General features: G+C 34.3%; 1 pseudogene; it reads right to left on the bottom strand.

Moving 5' to 3' along the window:
* Positions 1–6,970: 6,970 nt before the first annotated feature.
* The window catches only part of LOC102966543, a 179,515-nt pseudogene continuing 165,731 nt past the window's right edge, over positions 6,971–20,754 (bottom strand).

Raw genomic sequence — 20,754 nt, forward strand, 5'->3', positions numbered from 1 at the left:
ACAGCTAACATTATCCTCAACGGGGAAAAACTGAGAGCTTTTTCCCTGAGATCAGGAACACGACAGGGATGCCCACTGTCACCGCTGTTGTTCAATATAGTGCTGGAAGTTCTAGCATCAGCAATCAGACAACAAAAGGAAATCAAAGGCATCAAAATTGGCAAAGATGAAGTCAAGCTTTCGCTTTTTGCAGATGACATGATATTATACATGGAAAATCCGATAGACTCCACCAAAAGTCTGCTAGAACTGATACATGAATTCAGCAAAGTTGCAGGATACAAAATCAATGTGCAGAAATCAGTTGCATTCTTATACACTAACAATGAAGCAACAGAAAGACAAATGAAGAAACTGATCCCATTCACAATTGCACCAAGAAGCATAAAATACCTAGGAATAAATCTAACCAAAGATGTAAAAGATCTGTATGCTGAAAACTATGGAAAGCTTATGCAGGTAATTGAAGAAGATATAAAGAAATGGAAAGACATTCCCTGCTCATGGATTGGAAGAATAAATATTGTCAAAATGTCAATACTACCCAAAGCTATCTACACATTCAATGCAATCCCAATCAAAATTGCACCAGCATTCTTCTCGAAACTAGAACAAGCAATCCTAAAATTCATATGGAACCACAAAAGGCCCCGAATAGCCAAAGTAATTTTGAAGAAGAAGACCAAAGCAGGAGGCATCACAATCCCAGACTTTAGCCTCTACTACAAAGCTGTCATCATCAAGACAGCATGGTATTGGCATAAAAACAGACACATAGACCAATGGAATAGAATAGAAACCCCAGAACTAGACCCACAAACGTATGGCCAACTCATCTTTGACAAAGCAGGAAAGAACATCCAATGGAAAAAAGACAGTCTCTTTAACAAATGGTGCTGGGAGAACTGGACAGCAACATGCAGAAGGCTGAAACTAGACCACTTTCTCACACCATTCACAAAAATAAACTCAAAATGGATAAAGGACCTGAATGTGAGACAGGAAACCATCAAAACCTTAGAGGAGAAAGCAGGAAAAGACCTCTCTGACCTCAGCCGTGGCAATCTCTTACTCGGCACATCCCCAAAGGCAAGGGAATTAAAAGCAAAAGTGAATTACTGGGACCTTATGAAGATAAAAAGCTTCTGCACAGCAAAGGAAACAACCAACAAAACTAAAAGGCAGCCAACGGAATGGGAAAAGATATTTGCAAATGACATATCGGACAAAGGGCTAGTATCCAAAATCTATAAAGAGCTCATCAAACTCCACACCCGAAAAACAAATAACCCAGTGAAGAAATGGGCAGAAAACATGAATAGACACTTCTCTAAAGAAGACATCCGGATGGCCAACAGGCACATGAAAAGATGCTCAACGTCGCTCCTTATCAGGGAAATACAAATCAAAACCACACTCAGATACCACCTCACGCCAGTCAGAGTGGCCAAAATGAAGAAATCAGGAGACTATAGATGCTGGAGAGGATGTGGAGAAACAGGAACCCTCTTGCACTGTTGGTGGGCATGCAAATTGGTGCAGCCGCTCTGGAAAGCAGTGTGGAGGTTCCTCAGAAAATTAAAAATAGACCTACCCTATGACCCAGCAATAGCACTGCTAGGAATTTATCCAAGGGATACAGGAGTACTGATGCATAGGGGCACCTGTACCCCAATGTTTATAGCGGCACTCTCAACAATAGCCAAATTATGGAAAGAGCCTAAATGTCCATCAACTGATGAATGGATAAAGAAATTGTGGTTTATATACACAATGGAATACTACGTGGCAATGAGAAAAAATGAAATATGGCCTTTTGTAGCAACATGGATGGAACTGGAGAGTGTGATGCTAAGTGAAATAAGCCATACAGAGAAAGACAGATACCATATGGTTTCACTCTTATGTGGATCCTGAGAAACATAACAGAAACCCATGGGGGAGGGGAAGGAAAGAAAAAAAAAAAAAAAAAAAAAGAGGTTAGAGTGGGAGAGAGCCAAAGCATAAGAGACTGTTAAAAACTGAGAACAAACTGAGGGTTGATGGGGGGTGGGAGGGAGGGCAGGGTGGGTGATGGGTATTGAGGAGGGCACCTTTTGGGATGAGCACTGGGTGTTGTATGGAAACCAATTTGACAGTAAATTTCATATATTAAAAAATAAAAAAAAAATAAATAAAAAAAAAGAAATTGTGGTTTATGTACACAATGGCGTACTACATGGCAATGAGAAAGAATGAAATATGGCCCTTTGTAGCAACATGGATGGAACTGGAGAGTGTGATGCTAAGTGAAATAAGCCATACAGAGAAAGACAGATACCATATGGTTTCACTCTTATGTGGATCCTGAGAAACTTAACAGAAACCCATGGGGGAGGGGAAGGAAAAAAAAAAAAAAAAAGAGGTTAGAGTGGGAGAGAGCCAAAGCATAAGAGACTGTTAAAAACTGAGAACAAACTGAGGGTTGATGGGGGGTGGGAGGGAGGGGAGGGTGGGTGATGGGTATTGAGGAGGGCACCTTTTGGGATGAGCTTGGGTGTTGTATGGAAACCAATTTGACAAGAAATTTCATATATTGGAAGAAAAAAGAAAAATAAAAAATAAGTAAAAATAAGAAGAGAAGGGAAAAAAATAAATACAGAGAAAAACTGAGGATAGATGGGGTGAGTGGGGGAGAGGGAAAATGGGTGATGGGCATTGAGGAAGGCACTTGTTGGGATGAGCACTGGGTGTTGTATGTAAGCCAATTTGACAATAAATTATAAAAAAAACTTTCAACATTGTATAATAGAAATTTTTGTGTTTACCATTACATAACAAGATTGCATTTGAAGATGTGTTAACACACAATAAACCTTAAAAGCAGACCTATGTATCAAAATCTTGGGATGATTACTAATGACTACTCAGGGTGGAAATAGGTATTGTTACTTCAAAATTTATTGAATATAAGAATAATATATTTTGCTGGTTTGAAGAAAATATTCCCATGTTCAGAAGATGTCTCATATGCCATTATTTACAACTTTGAAGTGAAATTGCAGACAGAGAAAGAGACGGAGATCATACATACATTTTTATCAGTTTAAGTTAGGTCATGCTGTTGTTATTATCAAACTCCAAATCTTAGCAGTATAACAGACTAAAGATTTATTTCTTAGCCAAGGCAATTCTGAGGTGAGCTGTACAGCACTCATTCATCTTGAATCTCTGCCATCTGGAATCTGTGGTCTTCAGGTTTTCAGCTGAGGAAGAGGCATAGAGGGGACAAATAAACTATTAACAGCCTCTGACCAGAAGTGGAAACATATCATTAGGCCCGTAGTTCATTGGTCATCACAAGTCACATGATCACAGTCGTATTCTACGGGAGGCTGACAAATATAAACCTGGGTACTTGGTTAGCTTTAGCTGTGTTTGCCATACCATGACACTAAATGAGGAAACTGTGATAAAGAACCTTAACATCTAAATTATAAACAAAGATTGCCAAATGTTTCCATGAATTAGAAAAAGAAAACATAGACAGTCCCTGTGTTAATAGAAGTTATAATTCTGTGGGCCAGATGGACAATTAGATAAGTACGTGCCATAAAGGTGAGGCACATGTCATCAGAAGAGAAAAACAAAACTAGAATCTATGTTAGTCTTTTCATTGCTCTTCCAGCCTCTTGTTTTTCTTTGCTTCTGCCTGTATTCTCTTTCTTTTTGCCTGAAAAACTCTCTCTACTCTTTCTAATATAGATGGTAAATCTCTAGGGTTTACTTATTTTGCAAGTTTTTAATTTCAACTTCATTTTTATAACCACTATCACTGGATAGATAATTCTGTTACAACAATTTTTCTCTCACATCTTTCAGTAGTTCATTTTTACATCTTCTGGTTTTCCTTGACTGTTGAAATGTTGGTTGTTAACTCTTACTACTGTTTCTTTGCAAGTAATGTATGCTTTTTTTTTTTTTTCTCTGCTTTCAGGCTTTCTACTTTCTTTGTTTTCAGTAGTTTTACTATAGTATGCATATGTGCACACACCTTTTTCATTCTTCTCTCTCTTTCTCCTTATTTTTTTTTTCCTTTTTAAAAAATGAAAGGACATCTCCATGGCTCAGTCAGTTGAGCATCCGACTTCAGCTCAGGTCCCTATCTCGCTGTTCATGGGTTCTAGCCCACATTGGGCTCACTGCTGTCAGCACGGAGTCCTCTTTGGATCCTCTGTCCCCTTCCCTCTGCCCCTCCCCAGCTCTCTCTCTCTCTCTCTCTCTCTCTCTCTCTCTCTCATTCAAAAGTAAAAAAACATTTGAAAAAAATGAAATAAAAATAAATAAAAGTGGGTACTGTGTGGAGTTGGCAAGGCTCTTGAAATTTTGGTTTGGTATCTTTCATCATGTTTTATAAACAGTTATCTCGTGAAACACTACTTTTGCCTTATCTCTCATTTCTCCTTTCAAGATTCAAATTACATATATACTAGACTTTTGTGCTGAATAAATGCCACTAATAGTCTGTTCTCTATTTTCCATTTCCATTTCTTTCCTTTAGATATTTTCTATTTAACTGTCTTCCACTTATCACTCCTCTTTTTTTTCATCAATAACCTGCTGTTAAACTAATCATTTGGGTTGTCGAATTCAGTTGTATATTTTAGTCTTAAGACTATCCATTTCATTCTTTTTCAGATTATTCTTTGATTAAAATCTCCACTTTTTCATTTATTATATCTCTTTTTTATTTTGTTAATCATGTTAATCATATTGTAAAACTCCTATTATCAATTAAATGCTTGATTTTCAAGTATTTAATCATGATTTTTCATATTCCTACTAATTTTTTATTGTATTATGTACTCAAAAAACTTAAGAGGCTCTTGATTTCACACACTTTTCTGCAGTTGGTTTATTGTTTTTTCTAGGTAGAGTGGCAGATAAACACCTTAATCCAATCAGACTGTGAAGTGATTAGTGTTTTGACAGTTCAGATACCACAGTTTGCCAAGTCTCCCAGACTTCAGTTCTTTAAGATTTATAACTGACATGACAACTTTTGTGTGTTCTTCTCAACATTTGAAAACCAAGTAGAATTTTTGAGCTTTGATTTTCAGTCTTCTGCCCTAACACCTTCAGAATTTGGGAAATGTATTAGTGGGGAGATTGGCAGTACTGGTTTCCTCTGACCCTTTATCTCCTTTTTCTCACCAGGAATGTGACATTCTTGTTATCTGTTTACCTACCTACCTACTTGCCTATCTATCTACCTATTACCTATTTATCATCTATCATTTTAGCCCTGTGAGACCACCCAAAGTTTATCTAGTTTGTATGCACTATGAGATTGCTCTTCTGTCTGTGACACTTTGCCTAAGTCTTCACAATTTTTGCCCCTTACACAAAATTAACAAATGCCCAGAGGAGCATAGAGAGACAGAGAGAGAAAATCATACTCTATTTATCTTTCTCTGGATTATCTCACTTAGCATGTGCCTTCAAGTTCTGTCCATGTTATTGCAGATGGAAGGATATCATTCTTTCTCATGGCTGAATAATCTTCCATTGTTTGTAATATACCACATCTTTTTATCTGTTCATCCAGTGGCGGGCACTTACTTTGTTCTGGTATTTTGGCTATTGTGAATGATGCTGTAATAAATGTAGGCATGCAGATATCTTTTCAATATCCTGTTTTCACTCACTTCAGATATATGCCCAGGGGAGAGATTGCTAGATCATATTGTAGTTCTATTTTTAATTTCTTGAGGATCCCCCTACTGTTTTCCATAGGATGTATCCATTTATGTTCCCACCAAAAGGGCATAAGAGTTTCCTTTTCTCCACATTCTTGCCAAAATTTATCTCTTGTCTTTTTTTTTTTAAATGTTTACTTATCTTTATTTTGAGAGAGAGAGAGAGAGGGAGCGGGATAGGAGCATAGAGAGACAGAGAGAGAGAATTCCAAGCAGGCTCCATGCTATCAGGACAGAGCTAGACATGGAGCTTGGTCTCAGGATCATGAGATCATGACCTGAGCTGAATCAAGAGTCAGATCCTTATCTGACTGAGCCTCCCAGGTGCCCTATCTCTTGTTTTTTTGATGTTAGCCATTTTAACAGGTGTGAAGTGATGCCTCACTGTACTTTTGATTTGCATTTCCCCAATGATTAGTGATGTTGAACGTCTTTTCATGTGCTTGTTGGCCATTTGCATGTTTTATTTGGAAAAAGTGTCTATTCACTTCTTCTGCCCATTTTTTAATTAGATTGCTTTTTTTTGTTTGTTACTGAGTTGTATGAGTTCTTCATATATATTGGATATTACCATCTTATTAGATACATAGTTTGCGGGGCACCTTGGTGGCTCAGTTGATTAAGCATCTGACTTGGGCTCCCGTCATGATCTCGTGGTTCGTGGGTTCAGGTCCCGCATTGGGCTCTGTGCTGGCAGCTCAGAGCCTGGAACCTGCTTCAGATTCTGTGTCTCCCTCACTCTCTGCCCCCCCACCCCACCACTCTCTCTCTCTCTCTCTCTCTCTGTCAAAAATAAATAAACATTAAAAACATTAAAAATATATATATAGTTTGCAAATATTTTCTTTCATTGTGTAGGTTGCCTGCCTTTGTTTGTTTTTTTAATTATTTCTTTTGCTATGTAGTAGCTTTTTATTTTATTTTTTATTTTTTTGTTTTTAGGTTATTAATCCTCTCCTGAAAAATCTGCACAATCACCACAGATAGTCACTGTAGAATCTTTTCTTTTTAAATTTTTTTTAAGGTTTATTTATTTTTGAGATAGAGAGAAACAGAGCATGAATGGGGGAGGGTCAGAGAGAGAGGGAGACACAGAATCCAAAACAGCCTCCAGGCTCTGAGTGGTCAGCACAGAGTCCGATGCGGGGCTCGAACTCAGGGAACGCGAGATCATGACCTGAGCCGAAGTTGGATGCTTAGCCGACTGAGCCACCCAGGCGCCCCAAGAATCTTTACTCCTTTTTGTCGGCATCAACATTGGCTTTTGCAGTCCCCCTGCCTTTCTTCATTCTGTTCTTGGATTCCTTTTGCTGTTTTTCTGACAACTTTTTCTTCTCATACAGGCCATGTCTTGCAAGTCTGTGTTTGTGTTTGTTTTTCTTTGCATAGTCCCAGGAATCATAAATCATGGCAGAGCCAGTTGTCTTGCCACCACCAAAATGGGTTCTGAATCCAAATATAAAGATGACATCTTTATGGTGTGTGATCTTGTACATTTTGGCTAATTTTTCCCGATTTTCTGTCTTAGGTACTGTTGCTTTCTGGGGTAAAGAACATCAATGACCGTCTGTTTCCGCTGAGGTAGTCAGTTATTCATGAACTTACTGGTCTGGATACTTATGTGTCATTCATGATGACGGCCGAGCCTATGCAAAAGCTTTTCATTTTGATGTAGTCCCACTTGTTTATTTTTTGCTTTGTTACTTGTGCTTTTGGGATCATACCCAAAAAAATATCATTGTCAAGGTCGGTGTCAATGAGGTTTCTTTTCTATGTTTTCTCTTAGAAGTTTTATGATTTTAGACAGTTTTTCTTGCTATTAGCATCTTAATGATTTAAATTCATCAGTGAGGAACTGGTTAGCTAATTTGTAGTCTATTCAATAGATGACCCCAAAGGGCTTATGTGACAGTTTCCCCAAGTTATATTATTAAGCCATGATATAAGGTTTCAAGTGTATACAATTAGATTCCATTTTGGAAAAGATTTAATGTGTTGGCAGATGTGTGAAATTTTTTGAACATTCATATGAATATTCTTAATTCATAATGACTTTAGGAATGTGACTGGGATGTATAGGCACATGGTAAAAATCAGGGAATATATTGTTATTGAGATGTCTATACGTTTTATAAAGTTTAGAGTTATAGTTTATCGAAAATACCTTTCCATCACAAAGTAACCAAAATGTTTCACTTTTATATGCATATATCAGATAAAAAATGTTTGATTATGAAACTATTTAAAACTACTATTATCATTAATATGCATTTATTGAATTATAATGCATAAAACAAATAGCTGTCAAACATGTTTGAAGGATGGTATAGACCGTTTGGTAAGTCCCAAAGTATATTGTTGAAAATATCAAAGTATATTGTTGAAAAATGTGAACAAAACAGTTTACTTTTTGGCCAAATGTTAGTACAGTTTCAAAGATAAGTGTCAGTTTTAGTGAATTAATAGGATAAGTATGAAGACTTCATTAAATATTACCGCTAGACTTACATGAAAAATTCATTTTAAATGCTGCTTAATTTTAAACATTTAAAAAATCATTTACACTAAGTTTAGGGACTAAGAAATTCATCACTGATGGGCTGCAGCAACTATTTATGCAGTTAAGGCCTTTTAAAAAATAGAATTCACAGTAGATATTTGTTCTATCCAGTTGATAGGCTTCAGAAAGGACTAAATTACCATAAGTTGCACTTGTATTCTAGACCCTGCTTGCACTGGCTTCCCAGAGCAATTGTACATTTCTTCCCAATGTCATATTCACTAATGACTGTTTGATAGCTTAACATCAACTGAGGTGGAGGGACTTACACAAAATTTGATCATGCTAGAAATCAGGGCTCTCCCCATTGCTCCTTGAGAAGTTTCTTAAACATTTACTTGTCCACAACAGATCAAACTGTGATCAAGCATAGAATTTGGAATCACACACCACAGCTTTGGGTCCAAGTTTCACCACTTGGGAGTGGGGTTGCCTTTGCTAGATCAAAGTTGTCATTTCCTTAACAGGAAAAGAGGAATATAACATACTTAACATTTTGGCTTTTTCAAGGATTCAGTAAGAAATATATGTAATATGTTTAAGTTAGGGTCTGTCACACAGTAAGATCTGAATATAATTTATTTATTTTACTCATACAACCACCTTTTCTCACATTTAGTCAAACTGCCTTGTTTTTCTATTAGAGTAACACATGTGTACATACACGCAGTGTAAGAAATAGAGGGAATAGACCACTAATTATCTAACAGTTAATATTCATACCTTTTAACTGCGGAAAATGTCACCTTTTACATCACTCATGACAATTTACATCTTTGCAGATGATCATTGCTAGGAGAGGAAAGGACCCATCAAGTCCTTTTGGTTCCTGTTAGCAATGTTGTCCACTTTAGATCCTTATAGTTATAAATTGCAGTAATTTGGAATGAGCTGTTCCTGTGTAATTTTTAACATGGGAAAGGATTATTAATGTGGACTTACTTATCCACTGTTTATTTACTGGTATCCAGGAGAGGACTGGCCTGATGGCTTTGGCAGTGAATAGGGCGCCCTGAGTCCAAGAAACATGACATTAGAAGATATAGTGAGGTTTAAAAAATTATTGAATACCAAGTAAGGCAACATTTGTTAGTCAAAAATGTACGTGCATGGTATTGAAATTACTATGTTAAATTGTTGTGTGATGTAAATATACTCAAATCATTTGTACTTCAAAATTATAACCAATTTTAGAAAAGACACTCTTTGAAGTTCAAGTTTTTAAATGTGATGTTCTTTTTTCCCTCATTTCTTGGCCTTGAGATGCTGGATGTAATTAATATAATATCTGATTATATTTTGATGATGTCAGAAAAGTATACCTTTGAACTGATTTGTTTATATGTTTTATGTAAATCTCAGAATATTGCTTTCAATATAGAAGTCCTTAATTTCTCCATAATATAAATCATGAAATACCTCTGCACCCATTATTTAACACAATAGAGTATAGAATTATTAAACTGTGGCAGTATTTTTATAGAAAAGAGTTAATGCAACTCATAGTCTTTTCCTATACTCCCTCTCCTTTATGTCCCACTACAGAGCCAGCAGCTGAGCCATACAAAGGGAATGTCTGACAGATAAAGTACACAGATGCTAAGGTCTGGAATACATTTTTTAGCATTAACATCTGTGTCTGTGCAAAGCTCTTGGCTGCTTTCTTCATTTGATGCTTGGATGGGGCTCTTAGGTCTGTTGACTTCATTGCTAAATGTGCTCATATCTGTGCAGCAGGCTCTAATGACCTGCTGAGGAAATCAACTATTGATAAACTAGTTGAAAAGTCCTGATCGTGGGAACTTGTCAGTTTTGTTCCCCTAAGTGACTTGTGCTCACAGGAATTTGACCCTGTTTAATGAAAAGCATCTTAAATAAAATCATCCACAAATTTCATGTAGAGATAAAGGAAGGACATAAATTACTCTTAAATAAGATAGTCCTGAATCAATTTTATATGTCTTTGGATGATCCTTTTCACATTGCTTCAAAAATAAAATGTATAAACCAATATTTTCAGTACTAGGAAATTAATTTTTAATTCCTTGAGAAATAAAATTCAGGCAACTATGTTCTGAAGGGATTTATTTTCACTATTATTAGAAAATCATACATATCACTTTGGGAGATATGGGAAGTATATTCCCAAATTTTCAACAAATCCCAAATATTGATTCAGTTCACCTAATTAGATCATATAAAAGCCAAGTGATTCTCATTATAGTAAAAAAAAAAAGTACGTTTACATGCATTTATAAAAATAGATAAATATGCAATTTCTATACATATTTTACTAGAATGTAAATATTATAATGAAAAACAAATATTTCTTAAAAACATGAATATTTCTTAAAAATTTTGTATTTCTAAATTATGTGCAATATAACAGTATTTATCAAAATATCTTATCTTTTCCAGAGAAATATTTCTGGAGAAATAATTTATTCTTAAATGTTTAACTGCTACCTGGTTTTGTATTCAAAACAAATAAAAACTTCACTTAATGTTTCTTGTGTGCTTTTGTATTTTCTACTTCCTTGTTTAAAATAGTAAACTGAGTTTTACAGATTTTGTTAGGATTTTGGAATAATGATCATAAAACAAAAATGATATAAAGATAAAACAATACACACACACACACAAACACACACACAGGAGCTTATCTGTTATCTGGATCAATTTCCCACTAAGGATATAACTCTGATTTTGTTTTTGTTATACCCCACAGATGTAACAGACTTTGGAAATAATTTTATATATGTTAAAGATAAAGATTGGTATTAACATGCACTTGGTTCTTCTGAACACACATCCCTACCATAATTTCACTTAAAGTGCATGTAAATGCAGAGAACAATCTGAGGGTTGATGGAGGGGTTTTGGATGGCAGAATGGTCTGGATGGGTGATGGGCATTAGGGAGGGCACTTGTTGGGATAACCACTGGGTGTTATAGGTAGGTTATGGACCACTAAGTTCTACTCCTGAAATCATTATTACAGTATATGTTAAATAACTTGGATTTAAATAAAATTTAAAAAAAATAAAAATAAGGTGCATTTAAAATATTCTTTTGTTATTTTTCTAATCTACATAAAAAAAAAACATGTTAAGTTGCATTTTGTATACCTTACTCTAGTCTCCAAAGACTACTTATGCTTTAGCTTTAGTGCTATTCCAATGGGTTTTTGTGTGCTTAGGTTGTTTGAAAATATTGTCTTCCAAAGTGTGGAGGAATCATTTGGATGACATTGTAAGCTCCTGATGCCAAGCTGGGAAATTTTCTTCCAAAGACAGCATCTGGTTCTTTGGCAAATCTGTTGGTGGTTTTTCTGTACCTCTAGGTCTGTTATATGGCTGGCTGCTTTTGAGGACTGTTTTCTACTTTACTGAAATGAAGGACTGTATAAATCACTGAAACATTCTGTGATGTTGATTTAAGTACTAGCTTAGAAACTAAGGCTCCATATATGAGATAAGCATAACATTGATGTCTGTACGCTGATATACTCTCAGGAACATCTGTTTCTGCAAATGCCTGGGACGGCCTAAATGTGCAAGATGAATAAACGTATTATATGTTCAATGGAAAAAATATTTTACAGTCATTGATATTGTTTGAGAATTTATTCTTCACTCATTCCGAAGTTAATTAATTGAGAAGTACCAAGCAGAAGGTACTGTTGAGAATCTGCTATTTCTTCTGGCAAAGCTATTGATGAGTAGAAAAACTTTCCTGTGATGTGAGGTAATACTAAAGCATATTTTTGTGTTTTCCAAAAATACCATATTTGAATAACGAGTCTTTAGAATACAGAATTCATAATCAACAGCAGTTATAAGGCAGGACGATTTTTCTTTCTGGGTAATTATAAGTAATGTAATTCACTAATTTCTGCCATAATGATGAATAAGAGGGTGTACAAAGTAAAAGTTAATTTATTACAATGTCTTCTCCCTTTTTTATGCTAGTTAACTCTTGCTGAGTTAAAAAAAAATTAAATGAAAACCCTTTAGATTCCCTTATTAATTCCCTCTATATGTGTTTGTTCAGTGTTTTATATTTACCAGAAACTATTCTAAGTCCTGGGGATACAAACTCAAATACCATCATGGCCCCAAGTTAAAGGGACTTGTACTAGGCAAGACTGATACAGAGCTTGGAAAATAAAGGAACTGCTAGAGAGGATGGCTGCAAACAGAAATTACATAACATAGTAAGAAAAAGATACGGTTTGATTGTTACAGAATCATAGATGAACAGCTTATTTTTCCTTGATAAGTCAGGGAAGATTTTAGTGAGGAAGTTCTGTTTCACCTGAGTCTTAGTAATGATTCAGAGGTTTTTAAGAAAAAGTAAAAAAGTGTATTGATACAACATTCCAGAAAGTTGGAAAGGCAAGTAATAAAGGGTAGGAGTTGTGAGACTTTATGGTGTTTTTAGAGAAGCTCAGTTTTCATGCATATATCCCTCCCTGCATGAGAGGATTAGCAATTGCCAATGGAAAAGATGGCATAAATTTGAACTTAATGTAGACAAGATCAGAAGCCAGAGCCTCACCAGCTGGAAAGATAAAAAAAAAAAAATTATAATTTAATATCAAATGTCCTGTGGGAGACACTTGGATGTTTAACTCAGTTTCCTTGTTATCACTTGCTGTCTTCCACAAACATGAGAATATGTAGTTGTACACCCTTTGAAAAGGGTTGTTTTTCTTAAGGAACAAAAAAGCAATATTGAAAGGTGCATTCTTAGTAACAATGCAATCTTGGCTAAGTCTTTCAAATTCTCTGGGCTATGGCCTCCTCATTTGGGAAGTCACTGTAATAATAGTAGTTCATGGGGTATATTATGAAAATTAAATTAATAGATATGTATAAGAATACTTTTAATGTAGCACATACCTAATGAACATTATTTATTTTATTATTTTTCCTGCCATCTGAAATCTATGTCTGAGTTCATAATCCATCATATGCCAAATTTTGTATTAAGTCTCTTCTATTTCCTTACATGATCTACTGAGATGGTCTAGTCTGTTATCCTGGATTTTCTATCATGGGTTTTGTCTTGAATCAAGCTAAACTTTATCTTGTACAGCACAGGGACTAATATCCTTATCTTCCTGATCCGTTACCCAGACACCTTCCAAACTACTCACAGCTTCCCACATTGGTCATTCCAATACTTTGATAGCTTAATGTAAGCTATCAATGTTAAGCTTAATGTTAAGAAATGATACTTATAAAATTTAAATCATTTATAAAATTAAATAAGGCCTTATCAAACAAAATAATAAAATGAACATATAGTGGGGGAAATAGTACAGTTTTGGTAGCAACAACAATGACGAGAGAGAGAGAGAGAGAGAGAGAGCAAGAGCGAGAGGGAGAGAAAGGGAGAGAAAGAGAGAGCCAGGAACTTAAAATGTGTTGTAACTCTTTGGAGAAATCATAAAACTATAGAGAGGCAAGAAAGATATCTTAAATAAATAGACATTCCAATTATAGTCTTGAATGAAAAATAATAATATGAAGATATGAATCAGTGTATAAAATGAATGTAACCTAAGCTATACTCAGCCAGGTTTTGTGTGAGTGTATAACTTGACTAAAGGATTTTGTAGTTCATCTGGAAACATTTACATTAAGGTTTTGAAAAATAAGAGAGTTCATAATGTGTGTGTGTGTGTGTGTGTGTGTGTGTGTGTGTGTGTGTGTATTTAATCCACATTTGGATTTGGTAGAGTTGTTGTTTAACTGTCCCCAATTCTTTGCTTCTCCCTTTATCCATGACCTTTGTCATTTAACCTGCCAGTCTGGCATTGGGCCCAGCCATAAATTCCTTTGTTCTTAAAAGATGTAGCAAAGTAAAAACTTGAAAAAGCATTTCGTGTTTTTATTTGAATTCTTATGTGTCTGAAATCACCAAAGGACCATGCCTGAGCTAGGCTGCTGGAGGATGAGGGACATGGGGAGACAAACTAGCCAAATTTCTCCCAGCTAAAGCCAACCAAAACCAGTCAGTAGTGAGCCTCACTAATCATACAAATCAGTTTAGCTTAGGTGATAAAAATCTACTCGATGGAGTTCTGCCAGAATTGATGACCACCACACTTATAAGCTAAATAAGTGTAGTTTATATTGATGCAGTCTTGTTTGCCATATGCAGCATAATTATGATATAGATATTGCTACCAGGGATCAAATGCTGTGGCAGCAAAACACACAATTTGTAGATAAGAGGGGTGGGTAGGAACATGCAGCAGATGAAGAGGATATTATCGTATAAAGATGGAAAGTGTGGGACAAAATATTATGAAAGCTTGAAGAAAGAGTAAGAAAACTGGTATTTAATGATAGGAAAATAGTGACCCATGTTATGCATTGACAAATTTTTTGGTAAAACTGACAGAAGGTAGACATGGATGTGAGCAAAGGGATTTCCAAAAAAAATATGCCTCCTTCATGCAAATCTGTTTCCTGGGAACAATGACTCATGGCATTGGTTAAATTTATAATGATACATTTACATGCTGTGATATGATGAAGTATTGGAATTAATGTGAAAATAGAGATTACAAAATCCTTATGTCGTAGTATCCCATTTTGGTGGACTAATACTATTTGACAAAGGAAGAGAATTAAAGGCAGCGAAATGGCCTTGGCACGCACTGCCATGAACTGACTGTCCTTTTCAGTCCCAGCAGGTACTCATGCCATCGCTTGCTCTCATTGACATTCTCATGGGTTTTTCAGATTACGGAATATTCACATTAAATATTTGGATGTATTTGAAAGATTGGCTGAACTGGACACCTCATAAAAGAACTGAGAAAAACATGAAATGTATTCATTTTTGTTGAATTTCTATATATTGTTTAATTTTATAGTACCCATAGATATAGTTGAAAGACTCAGCTCTGAAATTTAAATAACTGAGTTTGAATTATATACCTGCCTTTATAGACTTTATGAAATCTGAGTATATTAAACATTCAAGCTCTCTTCATGGATGAAATGGGCATTATAATGTCTATTATTTTAAGGTACTGCAAAGAATAATTCAGGATTGTGTAAACATTTTTTGGTATGTGTTAATATTACTGCAGAAGTTAACGTGGATATATAGATGGGAAAAAGATAGGTGGATCATAGAAAGACATAAACATAGCTTCCTATAGAAAAAGAGTGAGATAAAAATGAAGTCATTACACCAATAACTAACTGATCTTGCTTTTCTGATCAATTACATGTGAATAGTTTTCACTTCAAATAAGAAAAATCCATCATTTTATCTTTAATTTGAACACCAAAGTTACTGTGGCCAAGTCCTTATTGTCCTAGCAGTAATTAATTTTTGTATTGAAGTTTCTCTGAATTCAGAAAGGCTTCAAAGTTCAGAAGATGAAAATTATGGATGAGATAAACAAAATTCAAGTACACTAACCCTACAATATTAATCATTTCCCACATGTCTTGAAATAATGTGACCTGTCTTCATTGTGAGACTGATGTGTAGGGATTTATAAAGATAATTACAAGTATCAATACATTTGGATTTATAATTTTTTTCTGGAATGATGCTTCAGTGAAAGAAGAACCTAGCAATTTTATCTAATCTCACTACAGTATTTGATATTTGCTTAGCAGAAAACATAAGTTTAAATATGATAGGAAAAAAGATGCATTAAATAATATAATTTAATTTAGAAAATAATAATCTTCTTTTATTGATATGCACTTTCAAATATCCTTTTTTGTATATATGCCTTCTTTTTAAATACTGAGTAATATGCACATCATCCTTTTAGTTTTTGTGTATAGCAACTTCAGGGATTAAAGTGACCTATTGTTTTACTTCAGTGAATTTATTGGATGAGATTACAAGAGCAAAAAATACAATTTTATTTTTACTTGGCAAAATAAGTGCATTAATTTAGTTTGCAAACCATTTCATAAAATATTCTTTAATAAAATTGTGTTCCCTTGAGAAATATGAAAACCTGAACATAAGAATATTTAAGACCTCAAATTTAAGGTAATTATAATTTTTCAGTGTTTTTTAGTAGCAAATGTATTAAAGATCATTGTGTTATTAAATCTATTCAATATAAAAAAATTTTAAACATATATATACTTTATAAAAATATTCATGATTTTTTTAAATGTTATTTAATATTGAAAAAAGATGAAAAATTGAAATATTTTCAGATGTTTAATGAAAATATGTGATTAATGAAACTTCACTGGATCTAAAACTTAAAATTCTATTTTTGTATTTTTATCTTATAATTATTTTAAATATTGTTTAGATAAAAATACCAAATATTAAGCTCCTGGCTAAGTATTTTACACATGAAACTCATGTAATTCTCACAAAAACCAATGAGGTGTAGGTACTGTTATTTAATCCGGATTTTATAGATGAGAAAACTGAGACACAGAAATGTTAACATAACTTGTAGATATTCACATAGCTAAAAAGTATCAGCAGGAAGAAACCCTACTGGGCTAATTCCAGAGTCCATGCTCTTGACACTTACACTATTTTACTTACTGACAGATTGCAAGTTACCACTCTTGAAGTTGTTTCCATACAATTCCAGGCTTAGAAAATGTTGATTTGGAAAATACTTGTAACATGGGAAGAATTCTTCTGTATTCCGTGAAATGCTTTGCTCTTGAAAGATTCACTGTACTTTTGAAACATATGCACATACACGTGCACACACACACAACCAACAAGGCATGAAATTTTTAAATTAAAAATATAAGCATTCAGTCTGTATTCTTGAATTTGTGATGTTTAATTAATTAATTAACTAATTAATTAATTTTTAGTATATTTCTCCTAATTGTCCAAGAAAGAATAATGGTTTTGAATCCTGATTCGTTCACTTACTTGGAAGCCATGAAGCGACTGGTTTGGAAAATTATTTAAAAATTGAAATTGTTTATGCTTTATTGATTTTCTCAGTGATTTTCTTGATGTTTGTTCATGAAAAATTACACACTTTAAAGTGAAGAGGTGACAATGAAGTAGCTTTTTCCTTTAAAACAACACTCAGAATACATGTGACAGAATTGTGGAATGGTCAAAATTGATCAGAGGAGTAGTGTTGTGCAATCTCATCTAAAGACTTGTAAAATAACACTAAAAATGTATAGTTTTTCTATTAGAACCCTTTTTACAGATGATTTTTATAAATCGCTTTTTCTTATTGTAAATTATACTGTGTTTTTACATTCTTTAAAAAGCAATATTAATCCTTCAGTCCTAACCTTTCCAAAATTTTAAAATCTTCATAGGGAACTTAAAGTATAATAAAAATGTAGAAATATCAAACAGTCCTACTTTCTGCTTTATATTAATCCTGGAGAGGGAAAATTGTTCTCAGAAAATTTTTTCTTGTGTTGTTATTATTATATTTGATGATGAATAAGGGGAATATTTTCCTTAAGCATATAATAGCTCATTTATGGATAAGCCTTTTATTGATTATAGTATGTAAATGTGCTCATGTAACACATCAAAAGGTAATATTTAAAAAAAATGTGTATGGCCTCATTAGCTTGAGCATTTTCCAGTGTCCATGACACATTTAAAAAAAATTAATTCTTCAAATCTTCCATAGTATGGAATTCAGTTCTTTGTTATTCTGTTATTTCCAGACTATGCAGATTTAAATATACGCTAATAGTATTATAATAATGTGTCAGAAAATGTAAAAGGAATTAACTCTGACATCTGTTAATTAATTGGCAGAATTCATGTGCCTCATTGCAAAGTGACCTTTTACATCATTTTCAAAGTTTTTTTTAGCAGATACAAGGTTTCTTAGATTTATTACCATAGTCATTTCATTGATTATATTTTTTAATTATAGATTTTGTTTTAAAATGAGAAATAATAGTAACATCAATGGCTGTTTTTGATAACTTCATATTCTACCTCTAAATATAATAACATGATTTCTTTGCCTACTATAATTCTGATACAACCTCACTACCACACTGTGGAATAAATGATGTTTCTTTTTTTCTCTCTAACTTTCTGTCTTTTTCTTTCTTTCTTTCTTTTTCTTTCTTTCTTTCTTTCTTTCTTTCTTTCTTTCTTTCTTTCTTTCTTTCTTTCTTTTTCTTGCTTTCTTGCTTTCTTGCTTTCTTTTAATGTTTATTTTTGAGAGAGAGAGAGAGAGAGCACACGCATGTGAGCAATCCTGAGTGGGGGAGGGGTAGAGAGAGAGGGAAACACAGAATTTGAAATAGGCTCCAGGCTCTGAGCTGTCAGCACAGAGCCCAGCAGAGGGCTAAAACTCTGGACCAGAGAGATCATGACCTAGGCTGACGTTGAACGCTTAACCAACTGAGCCACCTAGGCACCCCACTTTCTAACTTTTTTTTAAAGCTTATTTATTTATTTGAGAGAGAGAGAGACAGTGAGCAAGTGTACATGCATGAGTAGGGGAAGGGCAGGCAGAGAGAGGGAGAGAGAGATTTCCATGCAGGATCTGTGATGTCAGCAAGGAACCCAACTTGGGGCTTGATCTCATGAACTGTGAGATCATGACTTAAGCTGAAATCAAGAGGCAGATGCTTAACTGACTGAGCCACCTAGGCACCCCAACAATGTTTAAATTACTAATATTAATTCAGAATTGTGTATTTTAGAATTTTTAAATACTAGAACTATAAATAATTATATAATAATGTATAAAGGTATTGATATTTATTGATTCATCTCAGTTGATTAAAAAAGGAAGGGTTGACTCAGGTATCATTGTTAAAATAAATGTGTTTCAGATTATATTGTAGAGCATTATCATTATTTTCATAGCCGTGTCGCTATAAATGAAGACAAAATCTTAGAAACCAGAACAGGTTTTTTCTTTTTAAGTTAATGCCAACTGTATCTGAGATACTAATTTAGGAAAGCTCCTCCGGTCACTTTCAGTTACATATGTGTGTGTGCATGTGCCTGTGTGTGCACAGTGATGCCTACAGTGACACTTTATTTGTTGAAATTATTTTAGTTACCATCTACACTCATTCGCCCATCTCTCACACACACATTGCACCCTGGCCATGAGACTATGATCAGCAACCAAGATATTTCTTACTCCACTTTGCACATTAAATAAAAAGCTTAATGCATGACATTTTAAAAATGCTTGCTGTACTGATATTTTAAAAGAAAAACTCAGCTCAACAAGAAAGAGATTTAAATGTATAGAGGTGTAAAACCTTAGTGATCAGTTCTTAAGTCTGAAGAATTATTCATGGTGAATTCATGGATATCTTTGCAAGTGGGGCTCTGTAATAGAGACCTCAACTTTCATAAAAGATATATACCATCCTTTCAAATCTCTGAATAAACAGAAAACAACACAATTCTTTCCAGGTAAAATAAAGGGTAAAAACCCTTTGTTTTACGACTGAATATATAAGACAGTTACAGTCCTATATGATGTGGAAAATGTGGGGGTTCAGAGCTGAGGGCCAAGAAAGAATTCTTGAGACATCCTCAGTGCCAAAATGCGGTTTTATTAAAGCATGATGATAAGACCCAGGGCAAAAAGAGCTACACCGGAGCTGTGAAGAAAGGCCAGATTATATACTTTCAAGTGGAGAGGGGGGTTTGGGGTAGCACAAGGCTCCAAGGAATTTTGGAAGCAAGGTTTCCAGGATCCAGAGGGGGCTAGCCATTGTTAGGAAAAGGTCATTTATTACTGTTTAGTAAAACCTCAGTCATGAGACCCTTTAGGTACATACCAGTGGGCTATATGCTTGGAGAATGATGGTTAACATACATTTGGGGAGTGGAGAGAACGGAAATTTCCAAAGGAACTTTTTATATGTTAAAGTGGACTTACAGGATCCTGGAGGTCAGGAAAATGTTAAGCAAAATTGCCTTTTGCCCTTAGCAAAATGTCATCATCGAGGCAGCTGAGTTTCTAGAGGAAGGTCACACTCTCTGTCTCAAGTCAATGAGCTGTAAGTTGTAAGGAAACTTAATTTTTTTTTCTTTTGCCTTTGTTTCCCACATCACTAGATATGCTACTTTTTCCTAGGGAAGATTTATGAAGTTTCTAATGTTTCATTGAAAGATGTTTTAGATATTTAATTAGTATATTTTTATCATTATTGACATGGCTTATTTATATAACTAAAGCCAGTGATGACAATGAAGATGAGGCAGTTGGTGATAGAAAATCAAGAAATCAGGATAAGTATTATTTTAATAGAAATAATACAGTTTAAGAAGTAAAATATCCAGTGCTTAATCCCTAGTCTAAAAATTGCTATCTATATGAGTTTAAGCAATATATTTCACTATCTATGAGAATAACAAAATTTGAATCATATGTATGTTGGTGGTTTGGAGTGAGGATAAAGTTTATATTTATAGCTGCTAAATAATTACAATTAGAATTAAAACAAGTAATGATAACCA

Source organism: Panthera tigris, chromosome A1 (genome assembly GCF_018350195.1).
Source record: "Panthera tigris isolate Pti1 chromosome A1, P.tigris_Pti1_mat1.1, whole genome shotgun sequence".
Classification (NCBI taxonomy): domain Eukaryota; kingdom Metazoa; phylum Chordata; class Mammalia; order Carnivora; family Felidae; genus Panthera; species Panthera tigris.